Raw genomic sequence first — 12,500 nt, 5'->3', positions numbered from 1 at the left:
ATTGCAAAATCGAAAGTGACATGGCCGGACTTCAGCGGGCGCCGTGATTAAGTTACCGCGCCATGTTTACTCGCCAAACAATGAAGCATCTGTGTCAAATGATGGCAAGATACCGGGTTTTTGTAAGTTTCTTTTTCTGTCAAGTGTTATAAAGTTTGACAATGAAATGAGCGAAGTCAAAACAAAGATCACAATCGCCCAACTCTTGTTTATGCAAAGTCAAAATTTACTCTCCAAGACGCGTACGACGTTATTTATCACCAGGTAATTCCATCATTTTGGAAATAGCAGCTACTTTATTATTCATCTGCGTCACAAGTTTTCACTGATTTTGGGGCTCATTTTGTTGAAACTCAAGCACGCTTCCAACAGGCCTGTGAACCCTTCCTGCTTACAGAGCAACACTAAAAAACTTCTCCCATATCACATATCACATTTCAACCCTAAGCTCGAAAATTCAATGCACAACACTCATCATGATATTATCATTCACAAAGGCAGAAAATAGCACAGAATCCTTTTCCAGCGAAAAATTTATTGAAACAAAGAACATATTTGCTCTTAGAGGCAAAAACCTCTTCCTATTTCATTGCGTGCGTGAAGACTAGAAACTCAATCGTGTCAAATTACCATGTACTTCAGGTAAATACAGCTCAGTTTGATTTCGTCTCGACGGGCGATAGATTGCTGTCGAAGTCCAGTACTCGTCGCTTTTGAGATTCCTGCCTAGTTTATCCAACTGACGTTCCATTATTGAGCTCCATAAGGGTATATTTTGTTTAAGGATCCACTAAAACGCCATTCGCGTTGCATGACTTTCGACGCCATTGCAGGCTAAGTTAATGATTACTGGGTTGCCAAACCCAGTCGGAATCCCGGTTTCATTTCGTGGGTTTTTACTTTACAGTTGGAAAGTGGGTGGGATTTGTTTGTTTGTTTGCCTGTTTTTTTTTTTTAATTTTTTTATTTTCCGTGTCGGTAAAAGTCTTGCCTGTCACTCCCCTGGTAAGTGGTGTCTTTGTGCATAGAGCCTTCTTCGCGTATTTTCTTAGGATCGAGAGGGTAGTGGAACTGCGTAGATTTCTCTGGTGGACACAGTAGAATCATTAACCTATTGTAGCCTACAATGGCGTCGAAAGTCATGTAACGCGAATGGCGTTTTAGTGGATCCTTAAACAAAATATACCCTTATGGTGCTCAATAATGGAAAGTCAGTTGGATAAACTAGGTGAAAAACCAACACCAGGAATCTCAAATGCGACGAGTAATGGACTTCGACAACAATCTATCGCCCGTCGAGCCGAAATCAAAGGGAGCTGTTTTTCTAAAATAATATTTTACCAAGTGTGTGTTATGTAGAACACTGAAACCAAATGGAAAATTCTCTGGTAACTTATGGGTTCAACAAAGACAGAGAACGAATCGAACACCTTACATGGATCTGTGATCAATTCTGCACAGTCTTCAGGTAAAGAAAATAATTGGAAATGTGACAGCGAAGAATTATTTGAAAGAAAGCTTGTCGTGTATTTTGTGCTTCATTGTTCAAGGAAAAGGTTCTTCATGGAAACAGTTTGACCCTGAAATTTAGATTGTTGCAATATTGGGCATATTTGACACGATTGAGTTTCTTCTCTTCACGCACGTAATGAAATAGAAGGGGTTTTTGCCTCTAATAGCAAATATGTTGTTTGTTTCAAAAAATTGTTCGCTGGAAAAGGTGGCCTTTACGAATCATCATGTTTTATGATATGCGAGCTTAACTGCACAGTTTTTATGGAATTGTAAAGCATTTTCTTGTCGAAATGAGGTTAGCGTCTTTCTGGTGTGTTAACTTCATTAAATCGTGAGTTTGTATTTGCCGTCTGCCGCGTAACCTTGATTTCCACTCACAAAACTACCTCCACAACCCACTTTTTGCGTAGAATAAGCTTTTAGAATGATGTTCTTCTCTTCTGTGGTGATACTAACGGTTCGGAATCATGTTGTGAAAAAATATTTATAACGGATCACACGCGCAACTTGATCGCCCGATTATGCATGACATCCATTTGACATCCCATTGAAAAAAACTCGTAAAATATTCGCGGACCGGTCGATTTCTCCGAATTGAGAAAGATTTTAAACAATAACTAAAAATTCCTGTGTTAAGAATTTTGTCATTGTAGTGTAAAGCCAAGAAATGAAGTTTATTTGGGAAGCCAACAATACTCCTTTAACTACCTTGGTTGTTAATCCAATTTATTACTACGACTTGCTAGTGCGAAGTTGTTTACACGAAAGTCATGTTTTTGCGAAATTTGAGTGTGACAAATATCCCCTTTACTCTAACGCAAAAACATTAAGATAGTAACAAACTTCATAATTATTTGACCATTTCTTGTACTTTTGTGCTTGTCAGCATTGTGATTTGCGATAATTCGCAAGTCTGTTTTTTGTATCTCATAAATGTTTAGATTTTCAATTAAGGACGTTCGCGCTAATTGTTTGTGCGCAACGTTACTGCGCAGGTAACGCGACTGTAATATGTCACGCATTACTTCGAGCATTAGTGAAGTTGAGGTTTTAAAACCTTTGCAAAAACCGTGGACGATAAGTCTTGCACAGCGTTGGATCAGAGAAGATCGTGATCAGTCAAAATTGATTTAAAATATTTATGAAAGTCAAGTAGACTACTGCACGACTGATATTCGCGAGGTTTTATCAGTCGTGCACTAGTCTACTTGACTTTCACACAAATTTTTCAAGCATCAGTTAAAATAACATGGCGACAAAAACGCCGAGGAAAAAATTCCAGGCCGGCAAAAGAATTGCACATTTATTTCCGAATCATCATGAAACTTCAAAGAGAAGTGAGCGGGAGGATGGAAAAGTTCTGGAAATGGTAGCTGATCGAGTAGACTAGTGGCTGAAAGTTTGGAAAACTCGAGGACGAACCGTTGCGTAAATTTAATGGTGCTGTTTCTTTTTAATGTTTTTATTACCCTACGAACTTAAGTTCAAAGTGAATGCATGTTTTTAAAGTTCTTTTCCTTTACTTTCGTGAAAATAGAGGAGTAGTTCGCCCTCGCCCGCTTGAATAGTGAGGACCTGCGTGGAAACAATCAGCGATTGAATTTCACAAAAAAACACACTCCAGGGGATGAGCATGACGGCAATGGAGAGATTATACAAAACACCAACCAAATGAAGATGACCCTTGCTTAGTACTTCGTTGCTATGCTCGAGAAAGGTTTTTTTTTTCTGGTAAAAACCTTTCATCTCTTCAACGATCGATCCTCTCTTGGGTTCCAGTCCTTGCCCGACAGGTCACGCAAAAGCGTGACAAACGAACTTTTCCAAGAGCTTTCCAAAATCACAACGATTTTACTCGTTCAGATCATCGGTGACCCCTATATTTTTAATCATGAATCACTTACTTTACTTACTATCTACAAAATATGATGAGATGAAAAAATTCTCACTGTAAGAATTTTTTTTTTAACATTTTCTTTCCTCGTGCCATCGAATTCCGGTAGTGGTTGCAACGGATAGAGCTTACGAAAACGCTCGTCGAGGATGAACTCTACGGTTTACCACATCCCTAGCAGCATACAATTATCTAAAAATCTCACCCCTAAAATCCTATGCACGGAAGCTTTCACTCCAACAGTTTATTTTTATGATTTTCGATGGATGAGCGGATGAGCCTACATCTCGCTATTATGACCGATTTCTCGAAATTAAGGCATTTTTCCACTGCCATTTTCTCCGAGACAAAGTCGGTGACCCCCATTTTTTTTTTCATTTTCGGAGTAAGTACTTTATGACCTAACTCTAGGCGAGAAATGAAGAAAATCTCACCGTAGGAAGATTTTGGCGCGAACGTCCTTAAATGGCTCGCGATTGTGTAAATAGTTCACCCTGAAGTCAAAATAGATACGTTTCTCAGGAACCCGACGAGTAATGGACTTCGACAACAATCTTTCGCCCGTCGAGCCGTAATCAAAGTGAGCTGTAGTTCTAATATTGTTACCAAGTGTGGTGTTTTGTACAACACTGAAATAAAATTTCACTAATTATTGTTAGTGAAAAATTATTTGAAAGAAAGCTTGTTGCTATATTTCACTTGATAATTCAAGTAAAGGGTTTTTCAGCAAAGGGTTTGATGCTGAACAATGGTGGGAAATTTATTTTATAGTCGCGTTTTTGACACGGAGTGTGTTGGCAGCTTGTTTGCACGCACGCAATGAAATGGGAAGTTTTTCCTTCCCTCTAATAGCAAATATGTTGTTTCTTTCAATAAAATTACTTTTGGCTGGAAAAGGTTTTTGTGAGATTTTTCTGCCTGTTCTGAATATCGTTCCGTATTATCCAAGGTTAACTAATTTGCATATGTGTAATATTTGTTTACACGTCTTAAAAGTTTCGTTAATCTTATCTAGTACGCACAGGGGAAGCTACCTCAGATCTTTGGCGCTTTTGGGGTTTGGTTTCGGACGCACTGGACTGACAAAATTTGTTTGGCCCTTCCGAAAATGTCGACGAAATTTGGCTCAAATTTTCAATTTTTCACGCGTGGAAGCACTGAGAGTCTGAGACACAGTAAAACATTTGTTAACCACAAGTGTCAATCATATCGAAATAAACACTAAATACTCCGACTAAAAATAGAGATTAAATGACATTTTCCTTCAAATCATCATAATCATGGCGTGTAAATTGACAAATCTGTCAGATTTCACCTCTGACAAAAATTTGTCCTGCTCCCAGGCAGGACGACGGCGTCTCGAAAGTTTGGTAAGCCTTTACAAAATAATCACCGGTCGCACTTGTCTCAAGGAACTGGTGACAGATTTTTATTTGCCCAGTGCGTCCGGGCCCTTTCCATGATTGCCTAAAAAGAAAGAAATCTGTTAATCATTAGAAAACCGTTACGAGTATGCGACATATGCATGCGAGGATTTTTTTTGCCCGTGGTGATTTGGCTATGAATTATGAAATCATTTTTCGCTAATGTTTATGAGCTATTAGCTTTGCTTTGCGGCAGTACGTACAGAGTTAAAACAATCCATTTCTGTTCCTTCTGCACCTGTTGTTACGCCTTCTGTGTATCATCTCGAGAACGTGACCAGCTTTGTTTGCGGAATGAAGAACATTTGCTGTGTCAGCAACCACTTGACATGCGAAATGAAATAGCTGATGATGATTGGAGGACTTCGATCCTCAGCATAATGCCTTGTTGACAGGGATGTTGACAGGCAGAATCACATGATTGAGAAGATCCATTTCATTGTCACTCCTGCGCGATCAAATTGTGGTGAAGTTAGTTGCCTTAGACCAGAGTTAGAAGGTATTACGTGTTTTGTCGCCATGTGGCTTTTTGTTGTATTGAGCTTCTTGCTGGGAACGCTCAAACCACTCACTTATGCACACGCCGTTCGCGGTAGACCCACACTAAAAGATGTCATTGAGCGAATGTTTTGGCCCGGGTCGGTCCGCGAACTGAGAGAAAGCTATATTGAGAACAAATGTCCACTAAATGAGCAAATATATGAGAATTATGATATGAACTACACTGATATGAACTGCTTTGAAACCAAATACCAAACAAGACAAGCACAGAACTGTGAAAGCCTCCAAGAGAAGAAAGTTGGTGAGCACAAAGTCAGTACTGACGCCTTCGAGTCGCAGAAAGATAGTCTGCTGAGCCGGATACATATAATTAAAATTCTGACAAAGAAGGTGAATTTTCTATCCATTTGTATTATTATGGCTGTTTGTTTTCTGCAATTACTGAATTTCTGTGTATTTCGAGCTGTAATGCTATTTCAGATTCAACTATTTGTATCGTTTGGAATCATCCTCACTAATGTTGTCAGCATTTTGTACCATGCTTGGTGCAGCGTTTTATGTTTGGATGAACCTATTTTGAATGCATTCAATGACTGTAACCTATTTGAGAAAGGCGCACAGCTATCTGTTGTTGTCGATGTTGATAATGAAGAATCAATAAATGACTTGCAACTTCGATCTCGTTATGCTAAGCTTGTTTATTGTAAATGTTTAAAAGGGCGTCGCCATGTTGTTCAAAAGGATGGAGAACCAAGCAGAATTTCAGCGAAACAGCTAACGCGAGCCTTACAGGAGAACATATTTGAGAATGCCGCACAGCCATCTGTTGTTGTGGATATTGATAATAAAGAATCAGTAAATGACTTGCAACTTCGATCTCGTTATGCTAAGTTTGTTTATTGTAAATGTGTAGGAGGGCGTCCAAAAAGGGACCGAGAACCAAGCAGAATTCCAGTGAAACAGCTATCACGAGCCTTGCATAAGAGCAGATCTTTCAGGAAATTAGTTCGAAAATATATTAAAAAGAACGTACCGAAATCTTCTGCCATGCATTTATTTACGAAATTGAGTTTACTTAATCGTAAGTTAGACTGTTTGTATGTAAGACCAAGGTCTGCTGCTAAGAAGAGGAGTACACAAAGGACGTGGTGCACAGCACATCGAAGGAAAAAACCTAGAACTCTTCGCCGAAGAGTGAAACTTAGGTGTAACTATACTTCAGTAATACCTGTTTACAAGAACGTTGACCATAGGATGAATCATACAGAGTTTAAGCTTTCTAATGATATGGAAAAAAACCCTGGGCCCATTGATCATACCAGAACTATTCAAGCGCCTTATAGTCAAGGCAATGTGGAATTGTTCGGCCAAAATGCAGGCACTCAGTGTGTAGCAATGTCTCTTACTTCACTTATCTATAATTACAGGAATAATATTCTATCATCAGTGGACTTGATCAACATCATGAACAGTGGTAATGAATTGTATTCTGGGTTATCTAGGCTGTCCAGACAAACTTTCCTGTGGTTAACTGAGTTACCAGAAGTGCTCAATGTGTTTAATACAGATTACCAGCTTCAACACAGTTCAAGCTATAGTGGTACTATAAATGGTAGATCCATTATACATGATTTGAGTTTCTGTATGCCTTTGGTTGATGCTTCGCTAAAATTAGTAAGGCAAAACTACCAATCCTTTCTTTTCACAATTGAATGTAGTACTGTTTCTATGTACTGTACTCCAGGTGGTAAATTTAAAATATTTGATTCACATGCTAGGGATGCATTTGGTATGCCCCATTCTCAAGGAACATGTGTATTATTAGAAGCACAAAGTATACAGGATGTCACATGTTATTTGCAAACCCTGTATGAAAATTCAAATACATTGTTTGAGCTGATAGGTGTTCACATAACAAGACTAGAAAAGGACAATAATCACTTAGTTGATGAGGACAGTGAAATCTCTCAATCAGAACTTGCTGATGATGGTGGAGAAATGGCGCATATTTCAACAAGGAACAATGAGTCTTTTATACGACACTGTTGTGCTTTATCGTTTTATAGCATTTGTTTTTCAGTGGTTAAAGCATGCACTTACTGGAAATCACAGAGCAGATTGGTACAAATCACTAAATCCTGCAGAAAAAGAACAACTCTTGTCTGACAGGGCAGAGTGGTACAAATCCCTAGATCCTGCAGAAAAAGAAAAACTCTTGTCTGACAGAGCAGAGAGGTACAAATCGCTAGAGCCTGCAGAAAAAGAAAAGCTCTTGTCTGACAGAGCAGTGTGGTACAAATCACTAGATCCTGCAGAAAAAGAACAACTCTTGTCTAACAGGGCGGAGTGGTACAAATCTCTAGATCCTGCAGAAAAAGAAAAACTCTTGTCTGACAGAGCAGAGAGGTACAAATCGCTAGAGCCTGCAGAAAAAGAAAAGCTCTTGTATGACAGAGCAGTGTGGTACAAGTCACTAGATCCTGCATAAAAAAGAACTGATAAATAAACAAAAAAGCGGAACTATGATGCAATGGAACCACTCATTAAGGCACAATACTTGAACAATAAAAAAACGAGAATATTGCAGCATGAATCCTACAAAAAAAGCAAAAAATAATAAAGTGCATAAGTGATGCAGCAACAATTTCTAGAAAAAAGGCAAACGATGTTCAGCATAAATTGGATCACTACATATCAGTATTTCAGAATAAGATCAGAGAGGGGCCATATTACATATGTTCAGTTTGTCATCGAATACTATATAGAAAAACAGTTAAACAGTTATGTTACTTAAAGAAAATAAGTACAGCGTACACTGTCTTTTCACCAAGATAAAGTCATTTGATGACAAATAATACATCTGTAGAACATGCCATGCAAAAGTTTCCAAAGGGCAAGTACCATGTCAAGCTGTAGGTAATAAACTGGAAGTTGATAGAATACCACCAGAACTCTCAGTACTAGAAAAACTTGAACAAATATTAATAGCACAGAGGATAGTTTTTGAAAAGATAGTGGTAATGCCTAAAGGCCAACAGAGGAAGATTAAAGGAGCAATATGCAATATACCAGTTGAATGTGATCAAACATGTACTAGATGGCCACGTCCTCCTGAAAGGTCAGGTATAATCATGTTGAAACTAAAGAGAAAAATGGAGTTTAGAGGACATGTTTATTTTCAAGCTGTGCGACCTCAACTAATATCAAATGCTCTGATTTGGCTCAAAATGAATAATCCCTTGTATGATAATATATGTATAGACATTGACAAAATAGATAGGCATCTTAAAACATTGCAACAAAATGATGTTAATTTAGACGATTCAACTTTGAATAATGACAACCACTCTACTGAATCTGGTATAAGTGATGACACTTCTTCAAACAATGAAAATGGTGAGAATATCAGCACACTGGCAGATGAAGAAAATGATGATCCTTTAAATGAATATCGAGCACCAACAAGTGAAACTTGCTTGCAGTCTGTAATACCAGATTATCCTGTAACTGTTGAGCAAAATGATAATGTATCATCTCAAGGAGACGAAGTCTATGCTATTGCACCTGGTGAAAGTAAACATCCAGTTTCCTTCATGGCAGACAAGCAATGTGAAGAACTAGCATTTCCTATTTTGTTTCCAAAAGGAAAGTATGGGTACTCTGTCAACCGAGAAATAAAGTTGTCGCCAGTTAAGTACTTCAATGCAAGACTTTTACATCACAGTGGTAGATTTGCTACCAGTCCCGAATATCTCTTCTTTGCTCAGTTCATCATAGAACAGAAGAGAGTATCAGATAGCATCAATATTGCTCTGAAAAAAATGCATGGCCAGCCTCTTACTGCTTCTCAAATAAGATCAAATAATATGCAAAATTTACAAAATCTTATTTGTCAAGATCAGGCTTATTTATTTTTGAGACAAATTCCAGGAACACCACCTTATTAGCAACAATTTATGTATGAAGTAGTAGCGATGGTAAAACAGCTTGGGATACCAACATGGTTTATGACATTATCCTGTGCTGACCTTAGGTGGCCTGAACTGTTTCAGATTATTGCAAGAACACAAGGCAAAAATCTAACAAATGAACAAGTTGATGCTTTATCTTATAATGAAAGATGCTCAATGCTGAATGTAAATCCTGTTGTTGTTGCTAAGCACTTTCAATATAGAGTTGAAACATTCTTCACTGAAATTCTTCTAACTAATGCAAACCCAATTGATAAAATAGTATACTATGCACTCCGCATTGAGTTTCAGATGAGAGGCTCTCCTCACTTACATGCCTTAATATGGACATCAGATTGCCCTGAACTAACACATGATACCAAGGAAGCTTATATCCATTTCATAGATGAACATGTGCAGGCATGCCTTCCTGATCAGAGTCAAGACCCTGAGTTACATGAGCTTGTAAAAACCTACCAAAAGCACAGTCATTCAAAGACGTGTAGAAAATACAAAAACATTAAATGTAGGTTTAATTTTGGGCACTTTTTTACAAACAAGACTATTGTGGCTGAACCTCTTTCTGATGATTTAAATCCAGAAAAAAAGACGAGTACCATAGACAGACAAAAAGAAATCCTTACACTAGTTAAAGAAAAAATAGATGAAGTGTTAAATCCCAGTAAGGCAAATTATAATCCTACGTTAACAGAAGCTGATATTTTCAAATCTGTAAACATAACTGAAGAGCAATATTATTGGGCTTTATCCATTTCACCTGACTCAGACTATGAGCTGCACCTTAAAAGACCAACAAACAGTTGTTTTATTAATAATTATTTTATTGCTGGTATTAAGGGTTTTAGAGCGAATGTTGACTTGCAACCTGTATTTAACCACTACAAGTGCATAACTTACGTGTGCTCATATTTTACCAAGGATGAGACTGAATGCTCACAGGCAATTACGAATGCTGCAAAGGACGCTAAGAAAGAAAACTTGAGTGTCAGGGATAGCTTAAAAAGAATGGGTGCTGCTTTCCTCTCTACCAGAGAAGTCAGTTCACAAGAATGTGTTTACAGATGCATGCCTGAACTGTGGTTACGAAAAATATTCCCTGCAACAGTTTTTGTAAGCACTGACCTACCAGAAAAATAGGTACGCATTGCAAAATCACCAGAAGAACTTGATGAACTCGATAATGAAAGTACTGATATCTTTAAATCAAATATTAAGCCCGATTAACACGAGCAATTTTTCCTTGACAAGTCCACTTGTCAAGGAAAACTTGCCGACTGTACACACTAGCAAGTTTTCCTTGACAAGTTTTCCTTGGTAGTGTAAATGAAAAAATATGACAAGTTTGCCTTAACAAGTGCTGCAAATCGATAATATCCTTGTCACATTTTCCTTGTTGTCCATCTACACGAGCAAATTTCTGACTTGACAATTTTTCCTTGTCAAGGAAAATTTTCCTTGACAAGGAAAATTTGTCCACTATTCCCCATCTACACGAGCAATTTTTCCTTGTCAAGGAAAACTTGTCAAGGAAAAATTGCTCGTGTAAATGAGGCTTTATTGATCGATACACTTTACGACCACAGTGTATTCCTTCTGTAGATAAGTGATGTCTTGCAGAGTTTGCTGCATACTATTATAAAGAATACAAAAAGGACTGCCAAGAAACAGCTGATGCTCAACCTGAGGTTTTAACTGACGATGTCATTGAATTACATCACAATTGTGATCCTGATACGTCACCTCCAGACAAAATAAGATTAATGAACACGCATGAAGTTATGAAGTGTAGAAAAGTAAAAGCTGTTATAAGATATCACAAGCCAAACAAAGCAAAAGAACATGAACTGTATTTTCATCATCTCCTGATGCTTTATTACCCATGGAGAGATGAAACAAGTCTTTTAGGAAGTGATCAAACATATGCTTCTAAATTCTATGAGCATGAAGTACAAGCTGTAGTGGAACGAAACAGAGAGAAATTTGAGCCTGATGCTGATGCTGTTACAGAAGCACTTGATTTTCTTCGAAATAACCAGGGCAATATCATCCACTCCAGCTATGATTCTATGAATGACCAGGAAAATGCAGATTTACAATCTGAAGAGCAAGATGATTCAGCACCAAACGAGTCATTTAATGAACTATTACCTACACATCTTGTTTCATCATCAGAAACTGAGAATCATTCAAACCTTGGAATGATAACATACAACCAGCCAACAGAAATTAGTGATGATAAACTACGGGAGTGTGTTAGATCATTGAACAAAAAACAGCGCTATGCTTATGATATAATTCGTGCCTGGTGTAGAATTAAAATGAAAAACATGAATATTCTTAAACCTAATGAAGTAAAACCAATACATTTATTTATAACTGGTGGAGCAGGTGCTGGTAAAAGTCACTTGATCCAAACAATCTACCCCACTGTCACAAAGACCTTTAGACATCCTCCTATGAATCCTGAATTACCTACACTTCTTTTAATGGCACCTACTGGAGTTGCTGCTATTAACATAGATGGGACAACAATAAACACTGCCTTGGCAATTCCCAAAGAAACAGGTGATAATTTATCTGCAATGTCTGACCAAAAGAAAACACAGATGAGAATGTTACTAGCTGACCTCAAGTTGATCATAATAGATGAAATCTCTATGGTTGCTAACAATACTTTGCTTCATATCCACCCAAGACTAAAAGAAATTGTTGGCACATCAAATGTTCACCTGTTTGCAGGCATTAGCATTCTTGCTATTGGTGACATGTATCAACTACCACCAATACGCAGGAAACCTGTTTTTGCAAATTACAAAAATGATGTGTTTAACTTGTGCCACCCATGGCACCTATTCACAATGATAGAGCTTGTTGATATCATGAGGTAGAAGGATGACCAACCATTTGCTGAACTTCTGAATAGGTTCCGTACAGCAACTCAAACTGAAGAAGATATCAAGTGCATCCAATCTAGATCTATAGATCCATCAGATGTTAATTACCCTTCAGATTCTCTTCACATCTGGGCTGAAAATAATCCAGTCAATCGACACAATGAAATGAAATTGCACCAAATACCTGCACAGTTGTTTAACCTTAAAGCCACAGATCAGTACCCGCCTAATGTATCACAGCAAGATATTAACAGAATTTTAGCTAGACCCAGGTCTGAAACTGGTGGACTTGATGCTAATA

At 37.9% G+C, this 12,500-nt stretch overlaps 1 pseudogene; it reads left to right on the top strand.

Annotated features, from left to right (window-relative positions):
- The first annotated feature begins 12,184 nt into the window (after positions 1-12,184).
- Positions 12,185-12,500, top strand: part of LOC138036317 (ATP-dependent DNA helicase PIF1-like) — an 873-nt pseudogene continuing 557 nt past the window's right edge.

Source organism: Montipora capricornis, unplaced genomic scaffold, assembly GCF_036669925.1.
Source record: "Montipora capricornis isolate CH-2021 unplaced genomic scaffold, ASM3666992v2 scaffold_477, whole genome shotgun sequence".
Taxonomy (NCBI): Eukaryota; Metazoa; Cnidaria; class Anthozoa; order Scleractinia; family Acroporidae; genus Montipora; species Montipora capricornis.
The sequence above is the reverse complement of the archived record's forward strand: the minus strand, read 5'-3'. Positions and strand labels throughout refer to the sequence as shown.